Source organism: Bombus huntii, unplaced genomic scaffold, assembly GCF_024542735.1.
Source record: "Bombus huntii isolate Logan2020A unplaced genomic scaffold, iyBomHunt1.1 ctg00000090.1, whole genome shotgun sequence".
In the NCBI taxonomy this organism is placed as follows: Eukaryota; Metazoa; Arthropoda; class Insecta; order Hymenoptera; family Apidae; genus Bombus; species Bombus huntii.
Genome location: NW_026099345.1, coordinates 240,001 through 250,000, shown reverse-complemented (window position 1 = coordinate 250,000; position 10,000 = coordinate 240,001). Strand labels below are relative to the sequence as shown.

The 10,000-nt window shown below is 45.9% G+C and overlaps 2 non-coding genes across 2 annotated transcripts; both read right to left on the bottom strand.

The window, feature by feature from the left end:
* Positions 1-1,175: 1,175 nt before the first annotated feature.
* LOC126876681 (5.8S ribosomal RNA) lies at positions 1,176-1,330 on the bottom strand. Its single transcript, XR_007694430.1, has one exon. It is a non-coding gene; the product is annotated as a 5.8S ribosomal RNA (ribosomal RNA).
* A 3,360-nt stretch (positions 1,331-4,690) lies between these two features.
* Positions 4,691-6,613, bottom strand: LOC126876696 (small subunit ribosomal RNA). The gene has a single exon (XR_007694445.1). It is a non-coding gene; the product is annotated as a small subunit ribosomal RNA (ribosomal RNA).
* Between the last annotated feature and the right edge of the window lie 3,387 nt (positions 6,614-10,000).

Below are 10,000 nucleotides of genomic sequence, written 5' to 3'. Positions count from 1 at the left end.
TTGTAGTTACAGCAGCACCCGTGTATAGCCGATCTTAGACACACGCTAGTTCGCACACGCGTTACATATATAATATGTAAGATTTCCGACGAACGTGGCTTTTCGGGAGCCAGGCGCGCGGGCAGAGAGATACACGACGACGGGGAAAATTCGTCCCGATACGAGTACGTGTACTCTCCGATCTCCGCGCGACGCTGGGGATCATACCTCCCTAAGTCGTCAGAGCGCTCGAAGAAATCTCGCGTGTGCGTTCCCGGATCTACGGCTGATACTTTCGGGGCTTGTAAAAAAGCACAGAGCGTGTAAAACGCAACGACGACCCATCGATGCGACGGTCCTCGTTGTTGTCAGTCGCTTTCGCGAAGAGACGGAGTGGGCATTCGATCCCTGGGGCTGTACGAGAGTCTTAAGAAAAGACGGTAGATTATGGCAAAGTTTCGCACGCCATCGAGTTTAGGTTTTTTTTTTGGTTCTCTCTTCTCTCCTCTCTCGACCGAGTTCCCATATTTGCTTTCTCTCTCAGTCTCGCCAAATATAATATTCTTTTAAGACGACGTCGGGGGCGCGGACCTTCGTGCGTCGAACACCGGCAAACGTAGCATATATCGCCTGATATGAAAAAAAAATCGGTCACGAGGAGAACACTACGAGTATATACGTTCGATAACCGATACACGAAGCGGTGCATAAGCGGGCGGTCGCCCTCGTAAGGACGACTCACGACGCCGCGAGCACTCACGCAGGTCCGTGACCGGTTCTCTCCGCTCTTATTCGTATCCCTTCGTATACCTTCGTCCGACTCTGAAACGTTCTCTTATAATTTTTAAGAAGAACGACGGCGGGTTGTCAAGGCAAGAAGGGACAGAGAGAGACAGAGGTAGAGTTTCGTAGTCTCCCGTGAACACGATAGATTATATATCGAGCATGCGTACGACTTGCACGGTCTCTGCACGACCGCGACGAACGCCGACGAGCGTCCAACAATCGCTCGTACGTCGCGTATGTTCTCTCCGTCCGCTCTTATTCGTATCCTCGTTCTTGTACCTTCGTCCGACTCTGAAACGTTCTCTTATATAAAGAAGAACGACGGCGGGTTGTTAAGGCAAGAAGGGACAGAGAGAGACAGATACGGAGAGTAACGATACGCAACGCAAGCAGTCTTAGGTTTACGTGAGCAACCCTCAGCCAGGCGTGGTCCAGGAATTGTATCCGTGGACCGCAATGTGCGTTCGAAATGTCGATGTTCATGTGTCCTGCAGTTCACACGTTGACGCGCAATTAGCTGCGTTCTTCATCGACCCACGAGCCAAGTGATCCACCGTTCAGGGTAATCTTTTATAAATTTACAACAGTTCAATACTCAAATGTACTCTTCTCGGTTCTAGCGAAGCCGAGTTCCGTCACGTTCGACCAACGGGAATCGAACGCGCAGAAGTCGCCATAGGATTGACGACACAAAAACGTTCGAAAAAAAAAGAAAACGACGAACGCGCGAAGATACGCGCGTTCGCCGGCCGGGCGTAAAGTACATTATGATATATAACAACCATCGAGATCGAAGCTCCGTTCGTCAGGAAACGACGGGGATATATACACCCGATTCTGAATCCTCTGTACAGCACACGATCTCGCGAACGAGTAAGCACGGTGGCTAGCCCATGTTATATATGTGTTTGATTCTACTCTCTCGTCCAATTATTCAAGAAACAGCGCGCGTGCATCTCTCCATCGTTCGGGTGATAGTAAAGATTCGATGGGATTCGCGCGGCCGTCCGCCTCGAGCGGTCTTTCGTCCCAATATCCAGAAGCAGAGTTTGAAAAACTCTAGCGACGGCACGGGTGTCCGACTCACGACATCGAGGTTTCGAAGCCGGCGATCCCCTCCGAACGGATGGCGACCACGCGACCGACTGAAAGCATGAAAAATCGACGAAAGATAGAACACATCTCCGTTCGGGTGGTGTTTTTTTTTTTTAAAAAAAAAAAAAACAAAAATTCGATGGGACTCGCAGCCATCGTCCTCGCGCGGTCTTTCGTCCCGATATCCAGAAGCAGAGTTTGAAAAACTCTAGCGACGGCACGGGTGTCCGACTCACGACAACGAGGATAGACAGCCGGTCCCCTCCGAACGGGTTATGCGACGATAAACTCGATGAAACTTTAGTCTCGTTCAGGTAGTGTGTGTCTTGTAAATCAAAAATTCGATGGGACTCGCATCCATCGTCCTCGCGCGGTCTTTCGTCCCAACATCCAGAAGCAGAGTTTGAAAAACTCTAGCGACGGCACGGGTGTCCGACTCACGACAACGAGGATAGACAGCCGGTCCCCTCTGAACGGTATATTATATATGAGATGATAGACGACAAACTGGATGAAACTTTAAGTCTCGTTCAGGTAGTGTGTAAATCAAAAATTCGATGGGACTCGCATCCGTCGTCCTCGCGCGGTCTTTCGTCCCGATATCCAGAAGCAGAGTTTGAAAAACTCTAGCGACGGCACGGGTCTCCGACTCACGACAACGAGGAAAGACAGCCGGTCCCCTCTGAACGGTATATTATATGAAACTTTAAGTCTCGTTCAGGTAGTGTTTAAATAAAAAATTCGATGGGACTCGCATCCGTCGTCCTCGCGCGGTCTTTCGTCCCGATATCCAGAAGCAGAGTTTGAAAAACTCTAGCGACGGCACGGGTGTCCGACTCACGACAACGAGGAAAGACAGCCGGTCCCCTCTGAACGGTATATTATATGAAACTTTAAGTCTCGTTCAGGTAGTGTTTAAATAAAAAATTCGATGGGACTCGCATCCGTCGTCCTCGCGCGGTCTTTCGTCCCGATATCCAGAAGCAGAGTTTGAAAAACTCTAGCGACGGCACGGGTGTCCGACTCACGACAACGAGGAAAGACAGCCGGTCCCCTCTGAACGGTATATTATATGAAACTTTAAGTCTCGTTCAGGTAGTGTGTAAGTCAAAAATTCGATGGGACTCGCATCCGTCGTCCTCGCGCGGTCTTTCGTCCCGATATCCAGAAGCAGAGTTTGAAAAACTCTAGCGACGGCACGGGTGTCCGACTCACGACAACGAGGATAGACAGCCGGTCCCCTCTGAACGGTATATAATATGAAACTTTAAGTCTCGTTCAGGTAGTGTGTAAGTCAAAAATTCGATGGGACTCGCATCCGTCGTCCTCGCGCGGTCTTTCGTCCCGATATCCAGAAGCAGAGTTTGAAAAACTCTAGCGACGGCACGGGTGTCCGACTCACGACAACGAGGATAGACAGCCGGTCCCCTCTGAACGGTATATAATATACATTATGCGACGGTAGACGATCAACTAGACGAAACTTTAGTCTCGTTCAGGTGGTGTAAAAAAAATTCGATGGGATACGCACGCACGGCTGTCGTCGTCCTCGAGCGGTCTTTCGTCCCAATATCCAGAAGCAGAGTTTGAAAAACTCTAGCGACGGCACGGGTGTCCGACTCACGACATCGAGGCTTCGAAGCCGGCGGCGTTCCCCTCTGAACGAACTTCGGCTAGACTAGTTACGAATCGTTGCTACACATCGTCTTCATCGTCGTCGTCGTCGACATCGACATCATCATCATATCATCATCATCATCATCATCATCATCGGTCATCGTCGCATAGCGGGCCAACATCCACGCGATGCGTCTTCGTTCTAGGTTACCCGATCCACGAGTATGTTACACGTGGTTTCGTTATTTCGAACGAAACGACATACGAAGAGCACACGCCCTTTGGGTAGGAAGCACGTTTCGAGAACGACGAGAGTTTCGATGAAAGAGACGAGAGAAGTCGACGCAGAAGGTATCCATGGATCTTCGAAGAGAACCTTCGAAGATGTATATCGGTATCCTTTCGCTCTGCGCGACTCGCTACAAGTTCTTTCGCTCTCGTCGACTCGTTCTAGACGCTTCGTTCGATCCCAAAGAGGAGTCTTCGATATGTCCCGTTGCTAGGAGGAGAACAAACGCAACACAGACCACGAAACATAGAAGAGAATAGGCGAGCATGATCACTCCGACACGAGGCACTTTAGAGATTTTCTTATTAGTTTGCATGGACTTTTATATTTCGTTTGTACGGTTTCCACGATGCAAATACGAAATACGAGATCGTGACGGCGGGTCTTTCTGTGTACGGCCTCTCGCAGGCGCCACGACTGCATTTCTCTTTACACCTGGTTTCCATCGTAATTTTTTCGTTTGATATCGAGCCTTAACTTTTGTTGGCTCTTTCGAAGCTAGAGTTCCCTTTTATTAGAATTTCATATATATATATATATATTATATGTTATATGTTTTATTCGGAGACGGCGGGTCTTTCTGTTTACGACCTCACGCAGGCGCCTCGAATAAGTTTCATTCGCATTTCGTTTTTATACTTGTATATATATATCTCTTCATCCCGATGATCGAGAGAGAGTGCCACCTTCTCTTCGTATAATTCCGTAGCTGGAGGGTCGTCTCCTCCTTAAGAATATTTCTATTCGTGCCAACGGAGGTTGCCAAGCTCCCTGGCGTTTTCGTTTGTTAAAGTATATAGCTTGTTAATACGTCGTATATACTTTCGTCGATACAGGAGGAGTACGGCTCCTTACCGACCATTGTGATATATATTTCATAGTTTTTATATGTGTTCAAGTCAAATTCTTTTGGTATCGTATCGTTAATGATCCTTCCGCAGGTTCACCTACGGAAACCTTGTTACGACTTTTACTTCCTCTAAATGATCAAGTTTGGTCATCTTCCCGGTAACATCGGCAATGCTTATCACATTGGCCGCGCACCAGTCCGAAGACCTCACTAAATCATTCAATCGGTAGTAGCGACGGGCGGTGTGTACAAAGGGCAGGGACGTAATCAACGCGAGCTTATGACTCGCGCTTACTGGGAATTCCTCGTTCATGGGGAATAATTGCAAGCCCCAATCCCTAGCACGAAGGAGGTTCAGCGGGTTACCCGGGCCTTTCGGCCAGGGAAAACACGCTGATTCCTTCAGTGTAGCGCGCGTGCGGCCCAGAACATCTAAGGGCATCACAGACCTGTTATTGCTCAATCTCGTGCGGCTAGAAGCCGCCTGTTCCTCTAAGAAGATTTGTTTGTACGTTGGTAGTAAAAACCCACCGACCGAAGCCGGGGGCCTTCGAGATACCATAAGTTACGTCTATTTAGCAGGCTAGAGTCTCGTTCGTTATCGGAATTAACCAGACAAATCGCTCCACCAACTAAGAACGGCCATGCACCACCACCCACCGAATCAAGAAAGAGCTATCAATCTGTCAATCCTTCCGGTGTCCGGGCCTGGTGAGGTTTCCCGTGTTGAGTCAAATTAAGCCGCAGGCTCCACTCCTGGTGGTGCCCTTCCGTCAATTCCTTTAAGTTTCAGCTTTGCAACCATACTTCCCCCGGAACCCAAAAGCTTTGGTTTCCCGGAAGCTGCCCGCCGAGTCATCGGAGGAACTTCGGCGGATCGCTGGCTGGCATCGTTTATGGTTAGAACTAGGGCGGTATCTGATCGCCTTCGAACCTCTAACTTTCGTTCTTGATTAATGAAAACATTTTTGGCAAATGCTTTCGCTTCTGTCCGTCTTGCGACGATCCAAGAATTTCACCTCTAACGTCGCAATACGAATGCCCCCATCTGTCCCTATTAATCATTACCTCGGGGCTCCGAAAACCAACAAAATAGAACCGAGGTCCTATTCCATTATTCCATGCACACAGTATTCAGGCGAAGGTAGCCTGCTTTAAGCACTCTAATTTGTTCAAAGTAAACGTATCGGCCCACCTCGACACTCAGTGAAGAGCACCGCGATGGGATATTAGTTGGACCGCCCGCGAGGAGCTAAGCCCACCGATAGGACGTACCACATAATGCCAGTTAAACACCGCGAGCGGTGAACCGACACTGTGACACACAGATTCAACTACGAGCTTTTTAACCGCAACAACTTTAATATACGCTATTGGAGCTGGAATTACCGCGGCTGCTGGCACCAGACTTGCCCTCCAATTGGTCCTCGTTAAAGGATTTAAAGTGTACTCATTCCGATTACGGGGCCTCGGATGAGTCCCGTATCGTTATTTTTCGTCACTACCTCCCCGTGCCGGGAGTGGGTAATTTGCGCGCCTGCTGCCTTCCTTGGATGTGGTAGCTGTTTCTCAGGCTCCCTCTCCGGAATCGAACCCTGATTCCCCGTTACCCGTTACAACCATGGTAGGCGCAGAACCTACCATCGACAGTTGATAAGGCAGACATTTGAAAGATGCGTCGCCGGTGCTAGATGACCATGCGATCAGCACAAAGTTATTCAGAGTCACCAAAACAAACGATGGACGGACAGACGAGCCATCCGCCACCGATTGGTTTTGATCTAATAAAAGCATTCCTACCATCTCTGGTCGGAATCTGTTTGCATGTATTAGCTCTAGAATTACCACAGTTATCCAAGTAAATGTAGGTATGATCTAAGAAACCATAACTGATTTAATGAGCCATTCGCGGTTTCACCTTAATGCGGCATGTACTGAGACATGCATGGCTTAATCTTTGAGACAAGCATATGACTACTGGCAGGATCAACCAGGGATCTTATTCGTATAACAATTCTTATAAATTTCGTTTAAGTTCTCTTCGTGTCGTAGGTGGGACGTAAGCACCGTACGACGAGACTTTTCGTTCTTAAGATAGATATATCTATAAAATATATCTCCTAGCGACGTTCGAGATACACCCATAGTTCAGTAATAATCTTCGAACGCCGCTCGCAGCCACTTTGTAATTCTCAACTCCACCTCCTCTCTTCTCTCTCTCTCTCTCTCTCATAGTCTTATATAAAATGTTTAGAATCGTACTTCTAAAGGAACATTTCCATAATGCTGTCTTCGTGTAAAAAGACTTATTAGAATATCTTAGCGGTAAAGCACGTATACGCACCTCACGCTGAACGAACAAGCGCGTATCCCAGTGCGTCGCGCTGGACATACCGTAAGAATATTCTTTCAATCGGTAGAACATTTTCGGCAGAAGACATACTACGCAAAGATAGTACGCTCCTACCGCCTCATCGGATACTTCTGCGAAAGCAGAAGTTTTTATAGAAAGCAGACGGTTATACTCTTTTGAATGAATCGATGCTCAGTTAGTACAAGCACACACGCATCTAACAATTTTTGTTAGAATACGTACACACAGGTCACCAGCTTCCCGACTCAGGGGAACCTTGCCACGATATTTGGTCATTACGTCCAGGACAGCGACCCGCGGCGCAGCAGTGTAGAGAAAAAACCAGAACGAGAACGGAGGAACAGTCGAGAAATAGCGTAAAATACACTAAGACTCGAGGAGCGGTGACTGAATTCTCAACCGAGGCCGTAGAATAGCCACGCGCTCAACGCTGTTCCGACCGAACCGTCCGGCTCGACGTCTCTCTTATAGATACGAAAGCGCCAGCCGGAAGGCCGGCGCCGGCCGGGCTAGCGGCCGCGCGCTTACGGTGCAAAACCTCCGTAGCAACGTACCGTTCGGAAGGGACGCTGGAACTTAGTCTCGCGAACGCTCGATCACTACTATACAAAGCCAATATCCAACCATCGAAATACATTACCAGACGTTTTATTAACATAATAGAAATGCATTTTTACCAAAAAATTAATTTTTTTTTTCACCGAAAAATTGCATCAGTAAACATACTCTTTTATCGAATACGGACAAAAAATAAGTTTATAATCAATTACAATACGTTAAAATAAGTAGAAATATGCAAAAAAATATATACCTTGTAACGTTAATTAACGAAAAAATTAGAAAAATATCCCAGTCGTGTCAGTTCGACGAACGCTAATTTTTTGAAAAAATCGATAAAAATGTTTAATCCCGACGTATTTAATAGAGATAGAACGATTCCCGTAAAAAAATTCATACCTTGTAACGCTTTTAAACGAATAAACTCGAAAAAACTTTTTCGCCCTCGGAATTTTTCTAAGTCCCAACGTACCGGCTCGGAATTTTTCTATGTTCCAACGACCGGTCGTGTCGGTCCAAACGTTTTTATATCCGTCTGCCGACGATATAAACGCTTAATCCCGACGTATTTTATCGAGTTATAACGATTTCTTGAAAAATATTCGTACGTTATAACGCTTTTTAACGAATTAATCGAAAAAGAGTGTTCGGTCCGAAAATTTTCTAAGTACGAACGACCGGCCGCATAGGTCCGTTTTTAAAAATCGTTCTCGGACGGAAATAAACCATTAATCCCGACGTATTTCGTCGAGTTACGTCGATTTATGCAAAAAAATTCATACCTTGTAACGCTTTTTAACGAATAAACTCGAAAAAACTTTTTCGCCCTCGGAATTTTTCTAAGTCCCAACGTACCGGCTCGGAATTTTTCTATGTTCCAACGACCGGTCGTGTCGGTCCAAACGTTTTTATATCCGTCTGCCGACGATATAAACGCTTAATCCCGACGTATTTTATCGAGTTATAACGATTTCTTGAAAAATATTCGTACGTTATAACGCTTTTTAACGAATTAATCGAAAAAGAGTGTTCGGTCCGAAAATTTTCTAAGTACGAACGACCGGCCGCATAGGTCCGTTTTTAAAAATCGTTCTCGGACGGAAATAAACCATTAATCCCGACGTATTTCGTCGAGTTACGTCGATTTATGCAAAAAAATTCATACCTTGTAACGCTTTTTAACGAATAAACTCGAAAAAACTTTTTCGCGCTCGGAATTTTTCTAAGTCCCAACGTACCGGCTCGGAATTTTTCTATGTTCCAACGACCGGTCGTGTCGGTCCAAACGTTTTTATATCCGTCTGCCGACGATATAAACGCTTAATCCCGACGTATTTTATCGAGTTATAACGATTTCTTGAAAAATATTCGTACGTTATAACGCTTTTTAACGAATTAATCGAAAAAGAGTGTTCGGTCCGAAAATTTTCTAAGTACGAACGACCGGCCGCATAGGTCCGTTTTTAAAAATCGTTCTCGGACGGAAATAAACCATTAATCCCGACGTATTTCGTCGAGTTACGTCGATTTATGCAAAAAAATTCATACCTTGTAACGCTTTTTAACGAATAAACTCGAAAAAACTTTTTCGCGCTCGGAATTTTTCTAAGTCCCAACGTACCGGCTCGGAATTTTTCTATGTTCCAACGACCGGTCGTGTCGGTCCAAACGTTTTTATATCCGTCTGCCGACGATATAAACGCTTAATCCCGACGTATTTTATCGAGTTATAACGATTTCTTGAAAAATATTCGTACCTTCTAACACTTTTTAACGAGTTATTTGGAGGGGATCTTTCGGCCTTTTCGTAGCGGTGCGAAAAAATTCTAAGTTCCAACGTCCCGGTCACGTTGGTCCGGAGGATGAAATTTTTTAAAAAAATAAAGTGAAATCGTTACGTTCGACTAGATTTCGTCGATACGTAACGATTTCACACAAAATTTCGATACGTTATAACGCTTTTTGGCGAGTTATTTCGAGTTGAACATTCGGTACTTTCGTAACGGGGCGAAAAAATTCTAAGTTCCAACGTCCCGGTCACGTTGGTCCGGAGGATGAAATTTTTTAAAAAAATAAAGTGAAATCGCTACTTTCGACTAGATTTCGTCGAAACGTAACGATTTCACGCAAAATTTCGATACGTTATAACGCTTTTTGGCGAGTTATTTCGAGTTGAACTTTCGGTACTTTCGTAACGGTGCGAAAAAATTCTAAGTTCCAACGTCCCGGTCACGTTGGTCCGGAGGATGAAATTTTTTAAAAAAATAAAGTGAAATCGCTACTTTCGACTAGATTTCGTCGAAACGTAACGATTTCACGCAAAATTTCGATACGTTATAACGCTTTTTGGCGAGTTATTTCGAGTTGAACTTTCGGTACTTTCGTAACGGTGCGAAAAAATTCTAAGTTCCAACGTCCCGGTCACGTTGGTCCGGAGGATGAAATTTTTTAA